At 51.9% G+C, this 21,283-nt stretch overlaps 1 long non-coding RNA gene and 1 pseudogene across 2 annotated transcripts; one reads left to right on the top strand and one right to left on the bottom strand.

The window, feature by feature from the left end:
* Positions 1–301: 301 nt before the first annotated feature.
* LOC108952295 (uncharacterized) lies at positions 302–19,755 on the bottom strand. Of its 2 annotated transcripts, none has more exons than XR_010494986.1 (3): positions 19,622–19,755; positions 18,912–19,045; positions 302–681 (listed from the first exon to the last, which is right to left on the bottom strand). It is a non-coding gene; the product is annotated as an uncharacterized LOC108952295 (long non-coding RNA). The 2 variants fall into 2 exon arrangements; XR_001977072.2 differs by lacking the exon at positions 302–681 and adding an exon at positions 8,018–8,299.
* LOC135633374 (RING-H2 finger protein ATL43-like) lies at positions 4,372–6,473 on the top strand (annotated as a pseudogene).
* Positions 19,756–21,283: the final 1,528 nt, after the last annotated feature.

Raw genomic sequence — 21,283 nt, 5'->3', positions numbered from 1 at the left:
ATATGATGATATGATAGCCCACGTACAACTGCGAAGCTCATGGGCGAACATCTACAATGAGAGCCACATGGTGTTCAACGTGATAACATGTCATTTCTTGAACATTCGAATTATATATCTCACCCATAGTACCTTCAAAACTTTGCAAATTTATTATCATCTCAGAATGAATGATGATAATATATTTGATACTTGTAAATTTCACTCTTAGATCCGGTGAAATTTGATTACGATATTTATTTGTCTACTCATATGATCCAAACCTAATAAGTCTCTTAAGCCAACGTTATAAGATCCGACAGGTGCAAATATGTCTGGCGTGATAGATATTTGTTTGCACCATCGTGATAGTGCCAATCATAATATATCCACAACAAAAAGAAAATGCCTTCTCAGTAGAAGAAGGCCATGGCTGGTGTCCGATCGATTCAGCCAACCTAGCTGAAAACGACGATCCACCTCCATGTGATGGGGGAGGACCCCCATGGTCATGGACTGTGCGCAAACACCGTCGTTGGATCTGAGGCCCAAGCAGGACCGCCGGATATCTCGAGAAAAATCTCATGGCGCCATGACAAGATGTTGTCGGATGTGCGGCCACCGCCCGGTCTTGTAAACTTGTGGGGTCCCGACCACTACTCTTTTCCCAAGCCACCGGTTCACAAAGAGCCGCGCTGTCACCTGCATTGCTATCTTTACTGTTTCTTCTTTAAGGCATTCAATTCCTGATATTGGAATTGATGGAAGAAGAAGAAGAAGAGTGATGGTGTCGGCCATGGTTCAATAAATGACAAATGATAAGCTTTTATTTTAAAGATTTTTTTAATTACAAAAAGGGTAGGGGGAATGTTTTGCTTCTAAGCAAAATCCCCCTACACTAAAAGGATCAATATATGGGGATGGTTGACCCTGTTGGCTAAACCCTGTGCCGACGTATTCGGTGGGACCCGGGAAAGGGGAGCTGTTCCCCTGCTACTTGGATCCATCAACTGGTTAAGACGAATAACTGCAAACCACTTAACCAGTCAAAAAGGGTTTTACTATTTGAATCGCATGCTATCCCTGACCGATGTGACGTATCACTGCACTTCATGATTGAATTATATATATATATATATATATATATATATATATATATATATATATATATATATATATATATATGCTTAACTAGTAATGTGGTGTTTCCGGTAAAATCATGCAATACTAGCTACATAAATCATTTCGTATGAAATAAGTTGTTAGCATGTACAGTGAGTAATAGTATAACAAGCTGGCCGCGGATGGATCATGGAGGCTCATGTCGTGGGTATGTGTGATAAATTGGCAAAACAATTTTTCTTTATGATCTGCTTGCGTCCAAGTACATGGAATTAGGTGAGTCTCTCGTGGCAAGGATTATGTCCGCACATGCGAGCCACCGTCTTCACCTACCGAGAGCCTAATTCATAGCTTCGTGGAGTTAATCCTATCTGCTTGCTACTACAGTTGGGGGAATGATACGGATGCTAGTAAAGGTAGCCTCGTCGGTTTCCTACTTGTCCCTTTGCACCACCATCTCTCTCTCTCTCTCTCTCTCTCTCTCTCTCTCCATGCTACTCCGGAAGCCGAGATAGATTCATTGATCCGCGTACTGGACCCACCGAACTCGTAATGTTGATTTGATTTGACTTATTCTTACTTCGTTGACACGAGGATCGGGTGGCGTGAACGTAAAGGACACCAGAGTTATATAGGGAATTTTGCTACCGTCACTCTCTCTCACTCTCTGTTTCTTCACCCTTTGCTTTTATACTGCTTCAACGGTTCTTCTGTGCATTCACCGTGGGATTTGTCTGCTTCCATCCTTGCATTGATGATCTGGAAGCTGAATGCGTGATCACTGGTCAGCCAACGTCACCTTGATTAATTGCTTCTTGTCACACACTATCGCTGCACCCACTTGACCCAGATTTACTCTATTTTCTTCTGTCTATGGATATTGTACATGCCAATATGCTCGCTCATGCACAAATCACCCTATAATAAGCTCAACATGGCTTATTATTACCGGTGAGAAACAAACATATCATTATTTTTTCATTTTTCTGATAAAAAATTAATTGATAAACTAATATTACATTATGTTTCGATAAAAATTATGACTGATATCAATACGATCGGATTATGTGGTCGATGAACCGATTCGATATGATCAACATGTGTTCCACGTGAACGATACATCATTTTCACATGATGACATGTCAGCTTTATATAGCTGACCAATGGGCTCCACATGTTCGATATCACGAAGTCACATAGCTAACTATTCATCATCGTCTCAACATCTTACAAACTCCTTTCGAGGAAAAGTTTCCGATGATTGTCATGCAAGGGGTAGTTATGTAACCCTAAATTCAACATAGGCTATTGACAATTACGATTGAACTTCACGCCTCTATTACTACACGAATCACGAAATGAACCAATGTAACAATCCTAAACACCCATTATAAAAGGGGGTGTGTAAGCAAGTCCTAAGATAGTACAATTGAAGTTCGACTAGATTGCTAACTCAAGCTTCGAAGGAAAATTATCGAAAGTGCCACTGACATAGTTTTGTATGGTTTCCACACTACTTGGAAGAGTTTATCTTGAGATTGACTCGAGAAAGGAACAAAGTTGGATTTGAATCAACATCTAGCTCAAACAATCAAAAAATATCCTAACACATTGGCATAAGGTCATGACACATAAGTAATCTTTAGATACATTATACTATCTAATCAACCCAATATGATAATCGAATCCTCATTCTAGTGGATGATGATTTCACACCAATAGGATGGTTCATTCGACCACAATGATAACTAGTGATTCCCAATGTTTGTAGGAACCATTACTCCATAATCGTAAACATTTCATAATTTGGTGTATGACCTCGAAGCTCTACGATGATCAACTACTTTGCTTAATCATTAACCATTTTCAAAATTAACTCTTCATTATAATAGTCACCTTGATGTATCTTAAGTACATGCTTTACTCTATCTAATAAAATAAACTCTCTTATAATTCTTGAAACTTCTAATCAATTTAAGCATTATATAGATCCTTGTCGGACACGCCTTTGGCATAATTTTTGAAGGATTATCCGTGTTTTTTTTATTATTTTCTCGACACCTAATCCGTGACAAGATCAGAAGTTAGACACAAGTTAGATTCAAGTATTATCAAAATCTAACTTATAATATATAATCTAAAAAAGAGGTTGAATTACTAATAAATGGACATGGATAAGTCATTTGTATCCGTATCTAATGACTACTATTTATATAGCAATGGGTTTATACATAACCATTAGTTTCAGACGTTTTAGTTGTACACAAGAGCACACCCTGAGATGAAGCCACATCTCAGACCAAATATAGTCGAGCATCCCAAGTGGCCAATTTCAAGGAAAAACCAAAGTATATATATTTAGTCCCTAAACTCTTTGAAACCCCCCTATAATTTCCATTTCGAAAAAGAAAACATATTCTCCCTAAAATTGTGGTCAATGTAGGTCACAGTCTTTGAAAGGAATGCAACCTGTCCTATTCCTTGAAATTTGAGGTGACAACTAACGTGCAAAACCGTCCTGCTGGCTTCCTCAACCCCACCCCGACGCATTTCACGAATCAAATCGTAATCATTCAACAAGACCCAACCAACAAATTTGACTGATGTGACTGCATAAACCAAACAACAGTGAAGTCTCTGAGACGAGTAGAGAGAGAGCTGAAAACAAATAGACAGCATCCTTCCAGATCTCTGCTTCGCAGCATCCAAAACTTTCTATTCCCACACTAGTTAGATTAAACAGCCAATGACGACGCGCAGGCACATCATCGCTAGTGAAGCCCCCCATCAATTGTTGGGGTGGGTGAATGCAATTCGATAACATATTTCTTCGTCCCCCCGGATTCTTATTTCTTCCGACCCCTAGGATGATAAATGCCAAGGACTCATCGACTAGTGTTGAGCTCCAACTCCTCCTAATAATTAAGGAGTTCACGTGCACTGCCCGGGCGCCATTCTTTTAATGCCTGCATTTAAGAAACGCTCGGCGCGCACTTCGCTCCCCCCTCAAAATTGCCATCACACTTTCACCAGTCATCACCACCCTCCACCTGTACTTTGGTAATTCAACATCTACCCAACCCAGCCAGTTCATATCACACTTTGCCCCCAAGTCAGCATGTAATTTAATTGATGGGATCACCGATCTAATTGCATCGATGAGGAGGTAAGGACAAAAGAGTAATTTCGACGGCCACTGAAGTCCTTCAATGCCTTTTTAATGCTCGAAACAGGGGTAGTGTCTGCGGACGGCTCTGCTCCCCTCTCAGGTGGCGGTGTCCCGACATCAGCGGTGGCGCTTACCGGGTTCGTAGGGCTGCCTCGGCGCACGCTTTAGCAGGCGACGCACCGGTCCCCTACACTCACCGGCGAAACAGGACAATCAAAAAGCGAGGCCGGACCCATTCGGTTATGACATTGGAGGGGCCGATGGCCTTGTCGTCTTATCCTCCCCGCGCCACACTCCTCACCGACGGAGTCCCGTCACCGCCCTTCGGTATATCAACACACCATCACCGTCCCGCTTGGAAGGCAGGCGAGACAATGTCGCTCCACCACCGCCAATTGGACCTCGTCACCCACCTCGTCCCGCGTCACCTCCTTACCGCGGCTGCCGACGACCTCGACGTCGGCGCCGCCCCTAGCCCTTCACCCTCCTTCCACCCTTCCTCCTTCGTGGCCCCGTTCCGGCCTGGCATCGCCGTCATCGTTGGCGTGCTCACCATCATATTCTCCCTCACCTTCCTCCTCCTCCTCTATGCCCGGCACTGCAAGCGCAGCGCTGCCTCCTACGGCGCCGGCGGGAGCGCCAATGGGGGGTTCCCGCCCTCCGCCTCCGAGCGGCGGCACTCCGGGGTGGATCGAGCGGTGGTCGAGTCGCTCCCGGTCTTCCGGTTCGGGTCGCTGCAGGGGCAGAAGGAGGGGCTAGAGTGCGCAGTGTGCCTGAGCCGGTTCGAGCCCACGGAGGCGCTCCGGTTGCTACCCAAGTGCCGCCACGGCTTCCACGTCGAATGCGTCGATACGTGGCTCGACGCCCACTCCACCTGCCCTCTCTGTCGCGTCCGCGTCGACCCGGAGGACGTCCTCCTCGTCCCCCGCCCGGTGCCGGAGTCCCACGGCGGGGGTGGCGGGGAGAAGGCCGATACCAAGGGCGGCGGTGACGGGGCCACCACTGTCGCACCGAACCCCTTCGGGCGCAGGATTTCCGGGCGGCACTCTTCCGCCGGTGAGCGGTCGAGCGGGCCCCTCCAGATCGTGGTCCATCGGGCCGAACCGGCCGGAACGAGATGGAGGCGCTCGGCGGATTTACCCGGCGTCGACGCTGCCGTTGCCGGGGCGCCGAGGGTTCGGAAGGACAAGCTTCTGCCGACCGAAGCGACGGAGGACAGGGAGGCTTTCGAGCGGCGGCACAGCCACCGGATCGTGGTCTCGGACGTCGACGTCCGCCTGGACCGGTGGAGCGACCTCCGTCCGGCGGATCTTCTCTTCCTGCGGAGGGAGATGATCATCACGGAGAGCGGGCGGTTCTCGGCGTCCAAGGCCGTTCGCGCCCTGTCGTCCTCGACCGCCCCCGGCGACGCCGATGCGGCCGCCTCCAGATGTGCGTCGGAGATCGCGGGGGTGCACCGAATGCCAAGCGGCAGGGCCAACCCCACCGGCGCTGGCGGAGCAAGGCGGGCAGCGGAGGAGGAGCGGACACTGAGGCGGTGGATGGGCTTCGCGGCGATGCGGACGGCGGCGCGGTCTGGGGAGGCGGGAGAGCGGGAACCGGCCGGAGACCTAAATCGACGATAACACCCTCGGACATTGTCGGTTATTTACGAACTGATACCACGGAGATTCCCGTTACGTGGGTGTGCCCACGGAGGAGAGACACGCCCAAAGATGCGGTGGTCACGTGACCGCCGTGACGGGAGGTGGTCATTTTAACTCGCATCACGGGACTGGCGACGCCCTCTGACAGCAGCCTCGCATGTCTGCCGGGTGGAACTTGGAGGGAGCTTCCGATAACCCTCGACGAGGCGCCTCGGACGGCGGTGATACGTCTGTCGCGCTCGGGGAACGAGATCGGACGGTCAAGGGGATGGCGACGTGGGCTTTCCCCCCTTCCCTTTCTTTAGCGGACAGGAAAAGAAGTGGGCAGCGACACCGAACTCGGCAGCTGCGCTGGCGGCGCTTTTCGTGAGCTCGGCCGCGACCGTGGAGAAGGGTGCTCTCCACCTGACGCAGTTCCCTGACACGATATAAAGCTAAAAAAGAAATCGTATTATTGATGGTCAAATTCTCGCAATTGCCAGAACTGTCATACATTTGTCCTTTTTGTTACTTTTTCGGCTTGGTTTTCCTAATTTGAAATAGGACAATTCGCAATTATTTAAATAAAAATTGCGATTTGCAATTTTTTATTCGTATATGCTCATCTTAACAATCTATTTATCAGGTTACTATCCTTGCTCCCTTCATCAATAGCTTCACTATAACGGATGTTTTGTCCTAATACATCCGGAGAAAAAGCTACTGTATATCACTACTAAATATGCTTCTAATCAGATGAACCTTTTTAATGATTAAAATAATAAATATCAGGGGTAAAGATGTTAAAAATATTTATGTGTCTAAGATAAGAAGAGATGAAATGGGAGGATGGTCTCGTATAGCTAAGTGTATATCACTCCTAAATATACTTCTAATTAGTTAAACCTTTTCAATGATTAAAATAATATATATTAAGAGTAAAAATGTTAAAAATATTTGTGTATGAGACAAGAAGAGATGGAATGAGGGATAGTCTTATAACGATTAAAAGAGTTGAGTTACATATACTATGTTTAGCCCATAATCCATAAGCCTTTGTTTTTAGATTAAATTAATATTTGACCTCATATATGTTAACAATTTGACTCAGACTAATCATTATAAAATTTTTAATTAAATTTTTTTTTCCTTACAATCTCTAATTATTAAATTAAATTCTTTTTAACGAGAAAAGAATACCTGACACATTAGAATTTGACACCTCCCTCGACATATATCATTTGACGTCTTCATCTCAACTAATCTACATCGATTTATCTATAACTACAAGCCTAATAAGATGGATCGTGACACAATATCTTCTCGGCAAGGCCAATTCTATATCTTCTTAATCGATATAGCCTCATTTATATATCAGAGTAATATCTTGTGTCCGTTGCCCTTTCCGTCGGAAAAGATTTCTTTCTCCTACTATAAGTTCACTTTGTTATTACCACGATCCAAATTCGCGTTATGAGCCCCGAGGAAGCCATCTACTAATATTGCATGAGTTGTCGAGCTCTGATCGCATGTTTGGATTCTCTTGTCCCACTTATCACTCCTACTTGTAAGAAAAAAATCATCTCCGGTCCAAAATGCAGGAGAGCTTTATTACAAAGGCTTCTATGAGTTGAGCGTCAGATGGGACAATGCCTTCTTCGAAAATTAGGACTAAGAAACATATGGGTGATCATCCTAGGAGTCAATATCTGCAACCTCATATCAAGGGGAGGTGGCAGCTAAAGCCTTCTACAGAAAGTTGGATCCCATCTGTTGTTGCACAGAGCAGGCTTCACTTTTTGAGCTCTTACTAAAAATCCTCTTAGTTTGCATTGAGGACAATCTACGAAATGAATTCACTTCTCACTTCGTGTCATTACCCTCGATAACGTGGAAACAAAATCTCTATATTCCTTTTCATACCTGTAGGAAGCATTCTTACATTTACCTACTAAGAGAAACCAATGTTCTATCTATTCGTGATCTATACCTAAGAAACTAACATTGATATAATCCCTTCTGGTATGACTTTCTTCCAAAGTCAGAGAAGAGCTAAAGGAATCTCCAAATCAAAGAATCCAAGGCCATGGTGGTCTAAAGATCAGTTACTAGCAAGTCCAACTAGAATGTCAAAATATTGCTGGTATGATCTTTCAAGGCCTCCAGCAAAAGTTGTTAACCATAGAGAACAAGCACTGCACCGAACAATTAATTCTGTGAACAATGAATAAGCAAAATTACAGCCGAACTAGCAAATATATTTCTACCAAGCTATGTGCAACCAATGGACAATCAACTTGCTAGGCGCGCCTACAGTTCCGAAATCGTTGGTTCTGACTCCACCAAATTTGGAACTAGAACTAAACTGGTTCCAATTCTGAAATCGCCGATTCTGGTTTCGAAACTGAAATCGTAAGTTTAGTTCCGGTTCTGATTCACTGATTTCAAATAAATAAATAAATAATAAAGTACTCTACCAAGATTCAAATCCAGATCAATAGACTTCCAAATCTAAAGTATTAACCACTACTATATTATGAAACCTGATAGGGGTAAAAATAAATAAGACATGACACACCGGATTGGACGTAGCACCACCCAACGTCAGCCACCCTTGGGCGGCACACTGCCCCAGGAGGCGAGTATTAACACCGACGAAACATGCACCCTCGCTCACCACCCCCAGACAACATCATCATCTGACCCTGCACGACCGAACGAGGCAGAGGAAAGCGTCAAACGAGGCTCGCCATACCCTGCGGCAGCTCGGTCTTCCACGCAACGCCCTTGACGACGACGGACGCTATCAGGTGCACGGCCCTGCCCCGGTAGGATAGCGCACCAGATAACGTCGAACTCACCTATAAATACCCTTGGGTTCCAAGCAAGCAAAAGAGAAAAGAAAGGCAGGGCACGACTTCACCCAAAATTCCTCTCCTCATCACTGACTTGATCGTTGGAGGGGTCGGGCCGAGCTTCCGACCCGACCTGTGTGCAGGAACGAAGGCGAGGTGGTCTCTTCCTGGCGCTGCTGCGGAGCCGCCGACCCGATCTACCACCCCGAACGATCGATCCCGACCGCAGGGAGACCCCGAGGGACGTCGCCCGAGATCCCCGACATCCGGACCCCAGAACCGAGCCGCGTCGGCCCCGAGGCCACGGCTTAAAAAGTTACTTACCGTAACAGATTGGCGCTAGAGGAAGGGCTGCGAGTCCGTCGGCCCCGTCCGAATGTCAAGCGATCAGCGAGCCCGCCTGGGCGAGGCCTCGGCCGTCGGGCTCCCCACCCCGGGGGAATACCCCCCGCACGATGAAGCTCGCGACGAGCGCCCCGCAGCGGTCTCAGAACGTTACTGGCAATTGTTCAATGACCCGGGCCTGTCACCTCCCAACGGCGTACCCACTGGCCCGTCGCCGGTGTCCCCCAAAGCCTTTCACGACCTCGCTCGTCAAGTCCGAGCCCCGACGAGCATGGTGCAGACTATCATCCCGATCGTCTCCCATCGGACCCCCCCCGCACACGACTCGGCCTTCGCAGCAACAGGAAACCCTCGTCCAACCTCACGTACCCCCTCCCGAACTCCCCGGCACGCCTCGGAACCCGATAGCTCGGCCCGGGAGCCGGGAGGCGGAAGACACGGCGAGCCGCCCCGAGCGCGGGGTTCCGTCCGCCGACTCTACAAACGCCCTACAAGCTCAGCTGCGCCTCGTCAGTCAAAGACTCGACGAAGTACAACATGAAGTCCGTAAGTCGAAAGGAGAGCCCGGGGTGGACGGACAGCAAGGATCCCCCTTCACCCCCGAGATCCAAGATCAGGCTATCCCGTCGCACTTCCGCCTCCCCTCGCTGGACGCATATGATGGCGCCGCGGACCCAGCAGACCATGTGGCCGCTTTCCGCGCTCAGATGGCGCTATACGGGACTTCTGATGCATTGATGTGCAGGGCGTTCCCGACAACACTGCGGGGTCCGGCCCGCGCATGGTACATCAGTCTGAAGGCCGAGACCGTCGCCTCCTTCGACCAGCTCGCTAAGGATTTCGAGCTTAACTTCTTGGCTTACGCCCGACCAAAGCCGTCCATGGCATTACTCCTCGGGCTCAACCAGAGGGAGGACGAACCCTCTCCCATTTTGTGAACCGCTTTACGACGCAGATCCGCGGACTGTCAGACGCTCACCCCTCTCTCTTGATGCAGGCATTCATGACAGGTCTGCGGCCCTCCAGGTTTTTCTGGTCGCTCGTGGAGCGACCCCCCGCTGCGATCCCAGAAATGCTCCAGCGTGCCGGCCAATTCATCGCCGCGGAGACTTGGATGGCGGGGAAGCGGGAGGAGAACAAAAAGGTCAAATCGAAGCCGCCCCGACAACAACAACCCGCCGCCTCCCGGCGAAGGCTGGACAGACCCGACCCAAGGTCCCCTCTTCCCACCTTGAATTCATCCCGAACTGAAATATTCCTACATGAGAAGGGGAAGGGGCTACTCAAGGAACCTCACCCGATGAGGAGCCCGCGGGAGCTTGCGGACCGTTCAAAGTATTGTCGATTCCATCGGCAGCACGGACACGACACCGAGCAGTGCCGCGAATTAAAGAGGCAAATCGAGGAGCTTATCCTCAGAGGTCACCTCGGCCAGTACCTCCGGCCGAACAAAGAGCAGTCGCCTCGCCCGGAGGGACCCGTCGAGCGACACATCGATGTGATAGCCGGGGGTCCTGCATCAGGGGGAGGCTCCACGTCGGGCAGAAAGGCGTACGCCCGAGCCGCTCCCGACGAAGCCTCGGGACACGAACCCGAGCCCGAGATTACCTTCCCAACCGGGTCCGCCGAGCGACCCGACCACGACGACGCCCTGGTTATATCGGCCCGGGTAGCCAACGCACAGGTACGAAGGATCATGGTCGACACGGGGAGCTCGGCCGACATACTTTACTTCGACGCCTTCCAAAAGCTGGGCTTGGCCAGGGAGAACCTGAGCCCGATGTGCTCAGCGCTCACCGGGTTCACGGGAGATACAATATCACCCCGGGGGGCTATTACTCTACCCTTGACTCTGGGGACCCCACCAAGGTCGAAGACGGTGATGACCACTTTTCTGGTCGTCGATCTTCCCACTGCTTACAACGCCATACTCGGTCGACCAACCCTCAACAAGGCCAGAGTCGTCGTCTCAACCTACTACCAAACCATGAAGTTCCCGACTCGTGCTGGGGTCGGAGAAGTTACGGGAAGCCCCCGAGAGTCCAGGCGGTGCTACCTGACCGCCGTTTCTTTGCACAAGAAGGCCAGAACCGAACCACCACTAGAAGATCCGCGGGAAGCGAAAAAGACGGCTCCTCATCCCGAGCCGAGCGGGTCCACCATTGACGTTCCCTTGCAAATTGCTCGGCCAGACCAGACGGTCAAGATCGGATCAGAACTGCCCGAGCGGGAACAAGAGCAGCTCGTTGGCCTCCTGCGGGAAAACGCCGACGTCTTCGCCTGGTCCCCATCTGACATGACGGGTGTCGACCCCGAGGTCGCAGAACATCACCTCAACATCCCACCAGACGCTCGCCCCGTAAAGCAAAAACCCAGGCGCCAGGCCCCTGACCGACAACGCGCCATACAAGAGGAGGTGGGCCGACTATTAGCAGCAGGCTTCGTAGAAGAAGCCAAATATCCACAATGGCTGTCCAATGTAGTCCTCGTGAAAAAACACAATGGAAGCTAGAGGATGTGCGTTGACTACACCAGCCTCAACGATGCATGCCCTAAAGACTGCTACCCCCTCCCAAAAATCGACCAACTGGTCGACGCCACAGCCGGCCACGCACGCCTCTCCTTTATGGACGCCTACTCAGGATACAACCAGATCAGGATGGCGCCCGAAGACAGAGAACATACGACTTTTCTCACCGATCATGGGGTATACTTCTACAAAGTCATGCCGTTCGGACTGAAAAATGCTGGGGCCACATACCAAAGAACGGTGAACAAGATGTTCGCCCATCAGATTGGGAGGAACATGGAAGTCTACGTGGACGATATGATTGTGAAAAGCCAAAAGGCCGGAACTCACCTTACCGACGTGGCCGAAGCGTTCGCCACACTACGCAAGTTCGGCATGCGACTCAACCCCACAAAATGCGCTTTCGGCGTCACCTCCGGCAAATTCCTCGAATTCATCGTACACGAAAGGGGAATTGACGCCAACCCCGAGAAGGTGCAGGCGATAATCAACATGCAGTCCCCCCGGACGATTAAAGACCTGCAGCAACTCAACGGAAGACTTACCGCCCTGTCTCGCTTTTTCGCTCGGTCGGGCGATCGCTGCCTCCCATTCTTCAAGGCGCTCAAAAACCCGAAGAACTTCCGATGGACATTAGAATGCGAGGAGGCTTTCAAGCAAGTAAAGCAACACCTGGCCAGCCTCCCCCGGCTCGCCTCTGTCTCCCCCGGCGAGAAGCTGGGTCTCTATTTGGCGACCTCACCACACGCAGTCAGTTCTGTCCTGATCAAAGAAAGCTCCGGCCAACAACTCCCGGTCTACTACGTCAGCCATGTCCTGAGTGGACCCGAGGAGCGTTACCCGCCGATAGAAAAACTCGCGCTCGCCCTGGTGCTCTCGGCTCGGAAGTTGCGCCCCTACTTCCAGGCATACACGGTGGAGGTCATCACCGACCAACCGCTTCGGCCGGTCTTAACCAAATTTGATGTTGCAGGACGGCTCCTCAAATGGGCGGTGGAGCTCGGCGAACATGACATAAGGTACGTGCCCAGGACCGCTATCAAGGCCCAGGCGGTAGCCGACTTCATCGCGGAGTTAACTCAGGCGGAGGACAGAGGTCTCGAGCAAACCCCCGAAGCTTGGACCCTGCACATGGATGGCTCGGCCAACTCAAGGGGTGCCGACGCGGGCCTGGTTCTCCTCGCCCCTGATGGACGCTCGTTCGAGCGCTCCCTCCACTTCGGGTTTAAAGCCACTAACAACGAGGCGGAGTACGAGGCACTCCTAGCAGGACTGAGGCTGGCCCTCGAGATGCAGGTAACCGCAATACGCGTCCTCACCGACTCGCAGCTCGTGGCCGAGCAGCTCAGCGGAGGATACAAAGCTCGGGACGCAACAATGGCGAAATACCTGGCACGGGTAAGGAACCTAACCGCCAAGTTCCCCTACTTCACGTTGTCTAACATTCCGAGGGAGAAGAACGAGCGAGCCGACGCGCTAGCTAAGCTGGCGTCCAAGCTGACCTCCGAAGCGTGGCCAGAGGTTGAGGAGCTTCCTGCTCGCACCATTCAGGTAGCGGCTACGACCCCAGGCAGCGCGCCGATCACGTGGGTACAAGAGCTGCTGCGCTTTAAGCGAGATGGAACCCTTCCCCTTGACGAGGTCGCGGCTCGGCGCCTGCGCCGTACGCACCCTTGGTACACCGAGGAGAGCGGGCGGCTCTACAGACGGTCCTTCACCTATCCCCTCCTGCGGTGCTTGGAGCCTGACGAAGCCTAGACAGTCCTGGCCGAAACCTACGAGGGGTTTTGCGGCGAACACATAGGCGGGCGGACCTTTGCGCACAAAACACTCCGCCAAGGCTACTACTGGCCGACCATGTGCCGGGACACGAAAGCCTACGTACGGCGGTGCGGTTCGTGCCAGCAACACGCCCGCGCGCCCCGATAGCCCGCGGTCCCGCTCAGCCCCATCGATTGCGCGTGGCCATTCGCGCAGTGGGGCTTAGACCTACTTGGACCCTTCCCACCGGCTTCGGGGCAGCGTAGGTACATAATCGTAGGAGTGGACTACTTCACGAAGTGGGTCGAGGCCGAGCCACTGACGACAATCACGGAACATCAGGTGGAAAAGTTCGTATGGAAAAACCTAGTGACTCGGTTCGGGTTGCCCAAGGCCATTATTACGGACAATGGACCTCAGTTCGCCAGCAGAAGATTCCGGGAGTTCTGTGCCGGTCACAACATCCAACTAAGGTTCAATTCGGTGGCCCACCCTCAGACGAACGGGCTGGCGGAGGTAACCAACCGATCCATCTTGGACGGACTCAAAAGAAGAGTGTCCGCAACCCGATCGGCCTGGACGGACGAGCTCCCCAGCGTATTATGGTCACTGCGCACCACTCCCAAGGCCGCAACCGGAGAGTCCCCGTACAGCCTGACATTCGGGACCGAAGCCGTCTTACCGCCCGAAATGGCTATCGCCACCCTTCGGACAAGGAGCTATGACGAGGAAATCTCGAACGAGGGACTTCGTGCCAACCTCGACGCGCTCGAGGAACGACGCGCCGACGCACACCTAAAAGCCCTCTCCTACCAGAGAGTCGTCGCAAGGGTCTACAATAGAAAGGTACGCCCCCGACCAATCAAGTTAGGCGATCTAGTCCTGCGAAAGGCCGAGGTCAGTGACCCAACCCGAGCGAGGGGCAAGCTAGCCCCCAAGTGGGAGGGACCTTATCGGGTCACCGAAATGGTCCGGCCTGGTACTTACCGGCTCACGACAATGGACGACTCTCCCTTACCGAGAACCTGGAATGTCGGGAACCTTAAGAAGTTCTTTGTTTAAAGTAAAGAAGCCTTTCTCGGAGGAAACGTTTCGCCCGGAAGAGAAGAAGGCAGTGATCGAGAGAAGGAAAAAAGTTTTCTTCTACATAGAGAGCAACTCAACCCACAGGACCCAACTTACAAAAACAAACCGGCAAAAAGAGTACAAAGACCCTCTCCTCTCACGGGAAGACTCAGGATCCCTCCAGGCGATCGTCGAAAGGGACCTCCTCGGGCATGTCCACCCCCTGGTCCTCGGGGTGACTAGCGAAGGGATTCTCCTCCACCTCGAGACCAGGGTGGCGAGCGCGGAAGCGGGACGTAGCGACTCGGTATCCATACTCGAAGGATACCCGTCCCGTTCGCGTCAGCCCGAGCTCGAACCCCTCCGACCTCTTGTACGCCTCAAGGAGCTCCTTGTCTTTTGTGGGCCGAAGTCGGGCCTCCTCTGCCAACGCCTCCGAGGCCGTCCTGGCTTCAGCCTTCGCCTCCTCCAGCTTTTTGCTAAGGGTGCTCGCCTCCGCCTTCACCAGGCGAAGCTCGGTCCGCTCCACCCTCACCGTCTTTTGGAGCCCCTCGTTTTCCTTTTGGGAGGCCTCGAGCTCTGACTGAAGACGCGCCACCTCCGCTTCAAGGTCCGTCGCCCGCTGCTCGGCAGCCGCCACGGCCTCCGGACCAGCTCCGGCCCGGACCTCCTCAACCTGACAATGGAGCTCAGCGTTGCGGTCGACAAGGCCGCCAATGACGCGGCCGGCGTCGTGCACCCTGTCCATCAGGGTCGTCGCATAATGAAGCACCTGCGATGGGAAAGAACGGGTTAAGAAGGGGGGGCAGCATCGGGCAGACGAGACTAGCCAAAACAAAAGGAGAGCACTTACCCAGATCAAAGACTGGGCGGACTTATTAAGCAACGCCTCCGAAGGCAGCACATATAAATCCCGAGCCATGTCAGGATGGAGCGCGCCTCGGAGGAACGTCGTGGTGGGGTCCCCGCCGGCCCACACCCTATCCCCCCGAGACAAACTGCCCCAGCGGGCGACTAGGGGGTCGCTGGGTCTCCCGGACGGAGCCTCCCCCACCAGTCGAGTCAGGAACGACTCCCCGTCCCCGGCTGGTAGCCGACACAAATCACGTACGGAAGTTGGCCGCGGATCTTTCCCGGCTGCACGCCGGTTGGGGCCAAACTCACCCCGACGGGGGCCTTCCTCAGCTCCCTTCAAAGGCGTCGCCTTCGCCTTCTTCCGAGGGCGCCCGGCCTCGACCTCCAGAGGCGCGTCCTTCGTGCCGAGTTGCAAGTCGGTCGGCAACGCCGGAAGAGAGGCCTGCGAGTCAGCAAGGGGTGCTGAAGGAGGGGCTTGCGACGCGTTGCTTCCGAGGAGGGACCATTGGTTCACCATTTCTGCGAAGGGTGAGAAAAACGTCAGCAGCCAGGAAGAGCCACACGAATGCCCGAACCAAGCAACAACTAACGTACCCAGAGGCATCGGGCTGAGGCCCGCCTCGACCAGCCACTCCTCGGTCATGTTCCGGAGGGCCTGAGACCTGGGGAGAATCTCCCTGAGCCTCCCCAGGTCGAGGCGCTCTGTTTCGCCCAAACATGGGGTGGTGCTATCGATCGTCCTCGCGGACCAACGAACCCCGAAACCCCAGTCCTGCTCACGGCTGACGTAAAAAAACCTCCCCTTCCACCCTTTGTTATTAGAAGGGGCCCCCCCAACTCGAAAGCCCTTCCGGGCAGACAAAAAATAACCCCCCGAACCCTTGGTAAGGCGATAACAGGAGCGAAAAAGATTGAAGGTGGGGGCGATACTGGCATAGTGGCATTCCCCCAAGAACACCACCAAGTAACGCCAGGAATTCGGCGCCACTTGGGAGGGAGAAATCTGCCAGAAGGACAAGCAGGATACAATAAAGGGATGCAGTGGGAGGCGCAGACCCGCCTCCAGGGCGTCTAGGGTTAAGGCAAAGCCCTTAGGGACCGGGTCATACGCCCGCTGCCCCGGCTCAGGCACACCGAGAACGTAGTCCCCCGGGATGCCATAGCGCTCCCGGAGTCTGACCAGCAACGACGCCCCCACAGAGGAGTCCTGATCATGCGGCCACATCAAGGCCTCAAGGGCCCGAGCAGCCTCCCCGTCAGAGGACTCAACAAGGGGCAGGAGGGGACTTCCCTCCCTAACTCCGGAGGAATGGACAGAAGAGGAAGAAGGAGAGGACAACATCCTAACTGACCTTAACTGGGGAGGGTGCTACGGGAGGGCAAAGCGACGCTGGAGGCGAGAAGGCCGACCGGAAGAAAGACGGCGAGACCTGAAGAAGGCACTCAGCAATAAAACACAGAGGTGAAGCTAGGCGCCCGCTATTTGAAGGGGACGTCCCAGCGGAACCGGCACCCCTTCGCCTCCCGAGAAGTGGGCGACGGCCCACTCGCATGCGCACGCAACCGTCACATCGGAAAATGCCCCAAAGCACTCCGCCTTAATGAAAGGCCTGACGTGGCAACCCCGCCAAAACAACAGCGTCCAGACGCCTCGAGACCGGAACCCCCAAGACGTGCAGCGGAAGCAATCAACTCCCCCCCGGGTGAGAAATTAAACACGCAGCTCATCGACTTCCGCTACCGTTGAACTAGAGAGCACACCTGCGCGGTGACCCGCCTGCGTCGTGCTCCTCGGCTCTCGGCTGCACGCCACCCGAGACCACACCTGCGCGGTAACTCGCCTGCGTCGTGCTCCTCGGCTCTCGGCTACACGCCACCCGAGACCACACCTGCGCGGTTCACCCGCCTGCGTCGTGCTCCTCGGCTCTCGGCTGCACGCCACTCGAGACCACACCTGCGCGGTAACCCACCTGCGTCGTGCTCCTCGGCCCCTGGCTTTCGGCTCCCGGGACACACCTGCGCGGTAACCCGCCTGCGTCGTGCTCCTCGGCTCTCGGCTGCACGCCACCCGAGACCACACCTGCGCGGTTCACCCGCCTACGTCGTGCTCCTCGGCTCTCGGTTGCACGCCACCCGAGACCACACCTGCGCGGTAACCCGCCTGCGTCATGCTCCTCGGCTCTCGGCTGCACGCCACCCGAGACCACACCTGCGCGATTCACCCGCCTGCGTCGTCCTCCTCGGCTCTCGGCTGCACGCCACCCGAGACCACACCTGCGCGGTAACCCACCTGCGTCGTGCTCCTCGGCTCTCAACTGCACGCCACCCGAGACCGCACCTGCGCGGTAACCCACCTGCGTCGTGCTCCTCGGCCCCTGGCTTCCGGCTCCCGGGACATGCCTGTGCGGTCCGCCCGCTTGCGTCATGCTCGTCGGTCCTTGACCCCATGTTCCCGAGACAGACCTACGCGGCCTGCCCGCCTACGTCGTGTTCCTTGGCCCTTGTCGGCTCTGTGATCGCCGAGTTCGACTCCGCCCGACCGGCCCATCGACGACACACCCCTCAAGCCCGCGTGGCCAAGTCACCAGAAGACAGCAGCCATGCATCGGGCCCCCTACGTGGAAGAAACCGACGCATAGCTCCTTTCGAGGGGGGAATATGATAGGGGTAAAAATAAATAAGACATGACACACCGGATTGGACGTAGCACCACCCAACGTCAGCCACCCCTGGGCGGCACACTGCCCCAGGAGGCGAGTATTAACACCGACGAAACATGCACCCTCGCTCACCACCCCCAAACAACATCATCATCTGACCCCGCACGACCGAACGAGGCAGAGGAAAGCGTCAAACGAGGCTCGCCATACCCTACGGCAGCTCGGTCTTCCACGCAACGCCCTTGACGACGACGAACGCTATTAGGTGCACGGCCCTGCCCCGGCAGGATAGCGCACCAGATAACGTCGAACTCACCTATAAATACCCTTGGGTTCCAAGCAAGCAAAAGAAAAAAGAAAGGCAGGGCACGACTTCACCCAAAATTCCTCTCCTCATCACTGACTTGATCGTTGGAGGGGTCGGGCCGAGCTTCCGACCCGACCTGTGTGCAAGAACGAAGGCGAGGTGGTCTCTTCCTGGCGCTGCTGCGGAGCCGCCGACCCGATCTACCACCCCGAACGACCGATCCCGACCGTAGGGAGACCCCGAGGGACGTCGCCCGAGATCCCCGACATCCGGACCCCAGAACCGAGCCGCGTCGGCCCCGAGGCCACGGCTTAAAAAGTTACTTACCGTAACAAAACCTATTTATGTTAAATCTAGGAATCAGAACCGAACTATACGGCGATGGTTCCAATTCGATTTGGAACCACCGGACCATTGACCAGGTTCGTTTCCGATTTCGGCCTGGTTCGGTTCCAATTTGCACCGAACCACCATGGTGACCCTACAACTGGCTGCGTCCGATACTTGAGAGGGCCAAAGGACATAAAAGGATATTACGGAAAGAAAATTCAGCTACTGACAATGTACTGAAACTAAAAAGAAATACGGAATATGCCTATGCAGATCCAACCAAGAAAAAGAAAGGTTGAATTGCTTACCTTGATGAAATTGTTCGAGTCTATCATCTCTGCTTCTAGGAGTTTGAGCATGCATTGCCAGCGGCTCTTTACAAGATAATAAAAAGTAATTGGATGGCCATCTACCGTCAACATCTGGTCTTCAGTGATATTGCCTGCCGAAGATTGTAACTCTAGCATTAGCAAGGTGAACAGTATGTTCAATTAGTGTTATATCGGAAAAGGAAGGCTCCACCATTGATCTCAATTTGCTCATGTAATAGGTAAAGGAAAACACACATCATTAAAGGAAATCGCCATTATGTGATTTGTAGAAATCAGCATTCGTAGATAAGAGATGCATTATCATTTGAAGTAATCTATGCACACAATCAAGAGTATTCGAGAACCCTAAATCTTTGCAATTGCGAGGAAGCAATTGTCAGAAATGTCAATCCACGTCCACTTGCCTGACCCAACTGTTTAGTGAATCTACAACTCGAAAGGGCAAATCAGGCAACCGTAATCCCTCTTTCTTGCGACAATTGCATCAGAATCGCTCAATTTGGCATCCACGCCCAAGTAAATCAAGAAAAGCCAGATCGACGAAGATCACAGAAAAGAAGTGTCAAGACGAAATGTATCACGCCAACGACAACCCTCCATCTCAAACTCCCAACCGAACAATCAGGGAAGGAAAGGGAAGTCACAGCGTGGAGCGAAAAGAATAGAAGAGAAGAGGAGGGACAGACCAGTACGAGTCGATCGAACTGCTTCGACTTGGCGAGGATCGCATCGGCGACTCCGCCGTCGACCGCCCACTCCGGTTCCTTCGCTCGTCAAGTTCGAGGTTTCCAGATCTGGTCTCGTTGATGTATATATGTACACAAACGTAGTGGTTTTGGTTAACGGGTTGGCGCCCCAACTTAAAACCTATATGCAATGCGTGTTCCACCGTTGATTTAGACGACGATAGATCTGAGCGGTTCAACACGGTGGAACAAAGTGCCTGAGGGGCAAACTCCTCGCACGAATCGCGACCGTAGGACTGACGTAATCGGGCGAAATCAGACGGCTGGGATGAAGCCGACCGCGCCCCACTAGTACAGCAGATAATTTTGATCTAGTGACGTTCTGACCGTTGGATTCAATTTTGATGTAAGTAGGGCGGATATTTGTATTTATGAGATGGACTAAATATTCATTAATCAGATTTTAAAACTATAAATTGCATTATTATTATTATTATATTATTATTATTATGATCATTGTTATCATTTATAAATCTTATTGTGTCGACTAATTGGATAAATTCCCTTTCTACTTTACATTATATATATATATATATATATATATATATATATATATATATATATATATATATTCCATTAGGTTTGTGATGATCTTGGAATATGATGTTATGACTTGTGAGCCTTTAACATGCCATAAATCCCTATCATATTCTAATCATAAACTCAAGAAGTTTGTGGATCAAAATTGTGTTTCTGTCTCCCAACTTTAGCATTTGACCTACTAAGAAACTCAAAAGTCTCATGCAACAACTCCAGCACTTGAGCAGCTAATAATAAACCTCATTCAAGTTCAATAAGAGATGTGCAGAGCCAACCTGTATGCAGTGGTTAGCATGCAAAGCGCAGATTAATCTGATATGGCCATGAATTCAGCTTACAACAATTGCAACTGTTCCATTTGCAACCATTACTCTACTGAGGAGGAGCTTTTGAAGTACTCTTGTTCCAGGAATTCCTCGAGCTTTCTTAAAAGCAATGAGAAGACTCCATTAAAAGATGTCCTCCTCTCATTTGAAGTACTCAATGTTCCAGCAATAAAGACATCTGCTCCACCTACAAGTGATCAATGAACACAGGAAGTGGGCATGAGGAGAGAGAGAGAGAGAGAACTGCTTAGGAGCAGCCAGTGGCTACTTTGGCAATGATTAGACTCGGCTCATCTCATGAGATTCTTGTAGTTTTCCAATGTTCTGCAAGTTGGAATACTTCCTTGATGGATTGTTGAGCTACAATGCAACACAAGTTGGCCATCGGACCTATGATTGGATCACAATGGAGGAGGAGTCCTAAGCTTATTTATCTCTTGACATGAGCTAAATCTTTCTACCCTTTTGTAATCTTTGAGTACTTGAAACCACTGACTACAGTGATTTCAAGTACTACTTCAAAGTTCTAATGGTTTAACAATCTGTTCGCTCTGATATCAAAACAAAATGAATTATTTATTCCTCAGAATGTGGCTGTGTTCAGATTCATCCCTAAATAAGGGATTATGTTCCTCCAAATCTTGGAAATCACAAGTTTTGCCCATATCAGCATGACTCTGCATCAGAGATTGATATCGAAGACAGAGGAGACAAAGCAGGCAGAGAATGCTCATTG

This window comes from Musa acuminata, chromosome BXJ3-3 (genome assembly GCF_036884655.1).
Source record: "Musa acuminata AAA Group cultivar baxijiao chromosome BXJ3-3, Cavendish_Baxijiao_AAA, whole genome shotgun sequence".
NCBI lineage: Eukaryota > Viridiplantae > Streptophyta > Magnoliopsida > Zingiberales > Musaceae > Musa > Musa acuminata.
The sequence above is the reverse complement of the archived record's forward strand: the minus strand, read 5'-3'. Positions and strand labels throughout refer to the sequence as shown.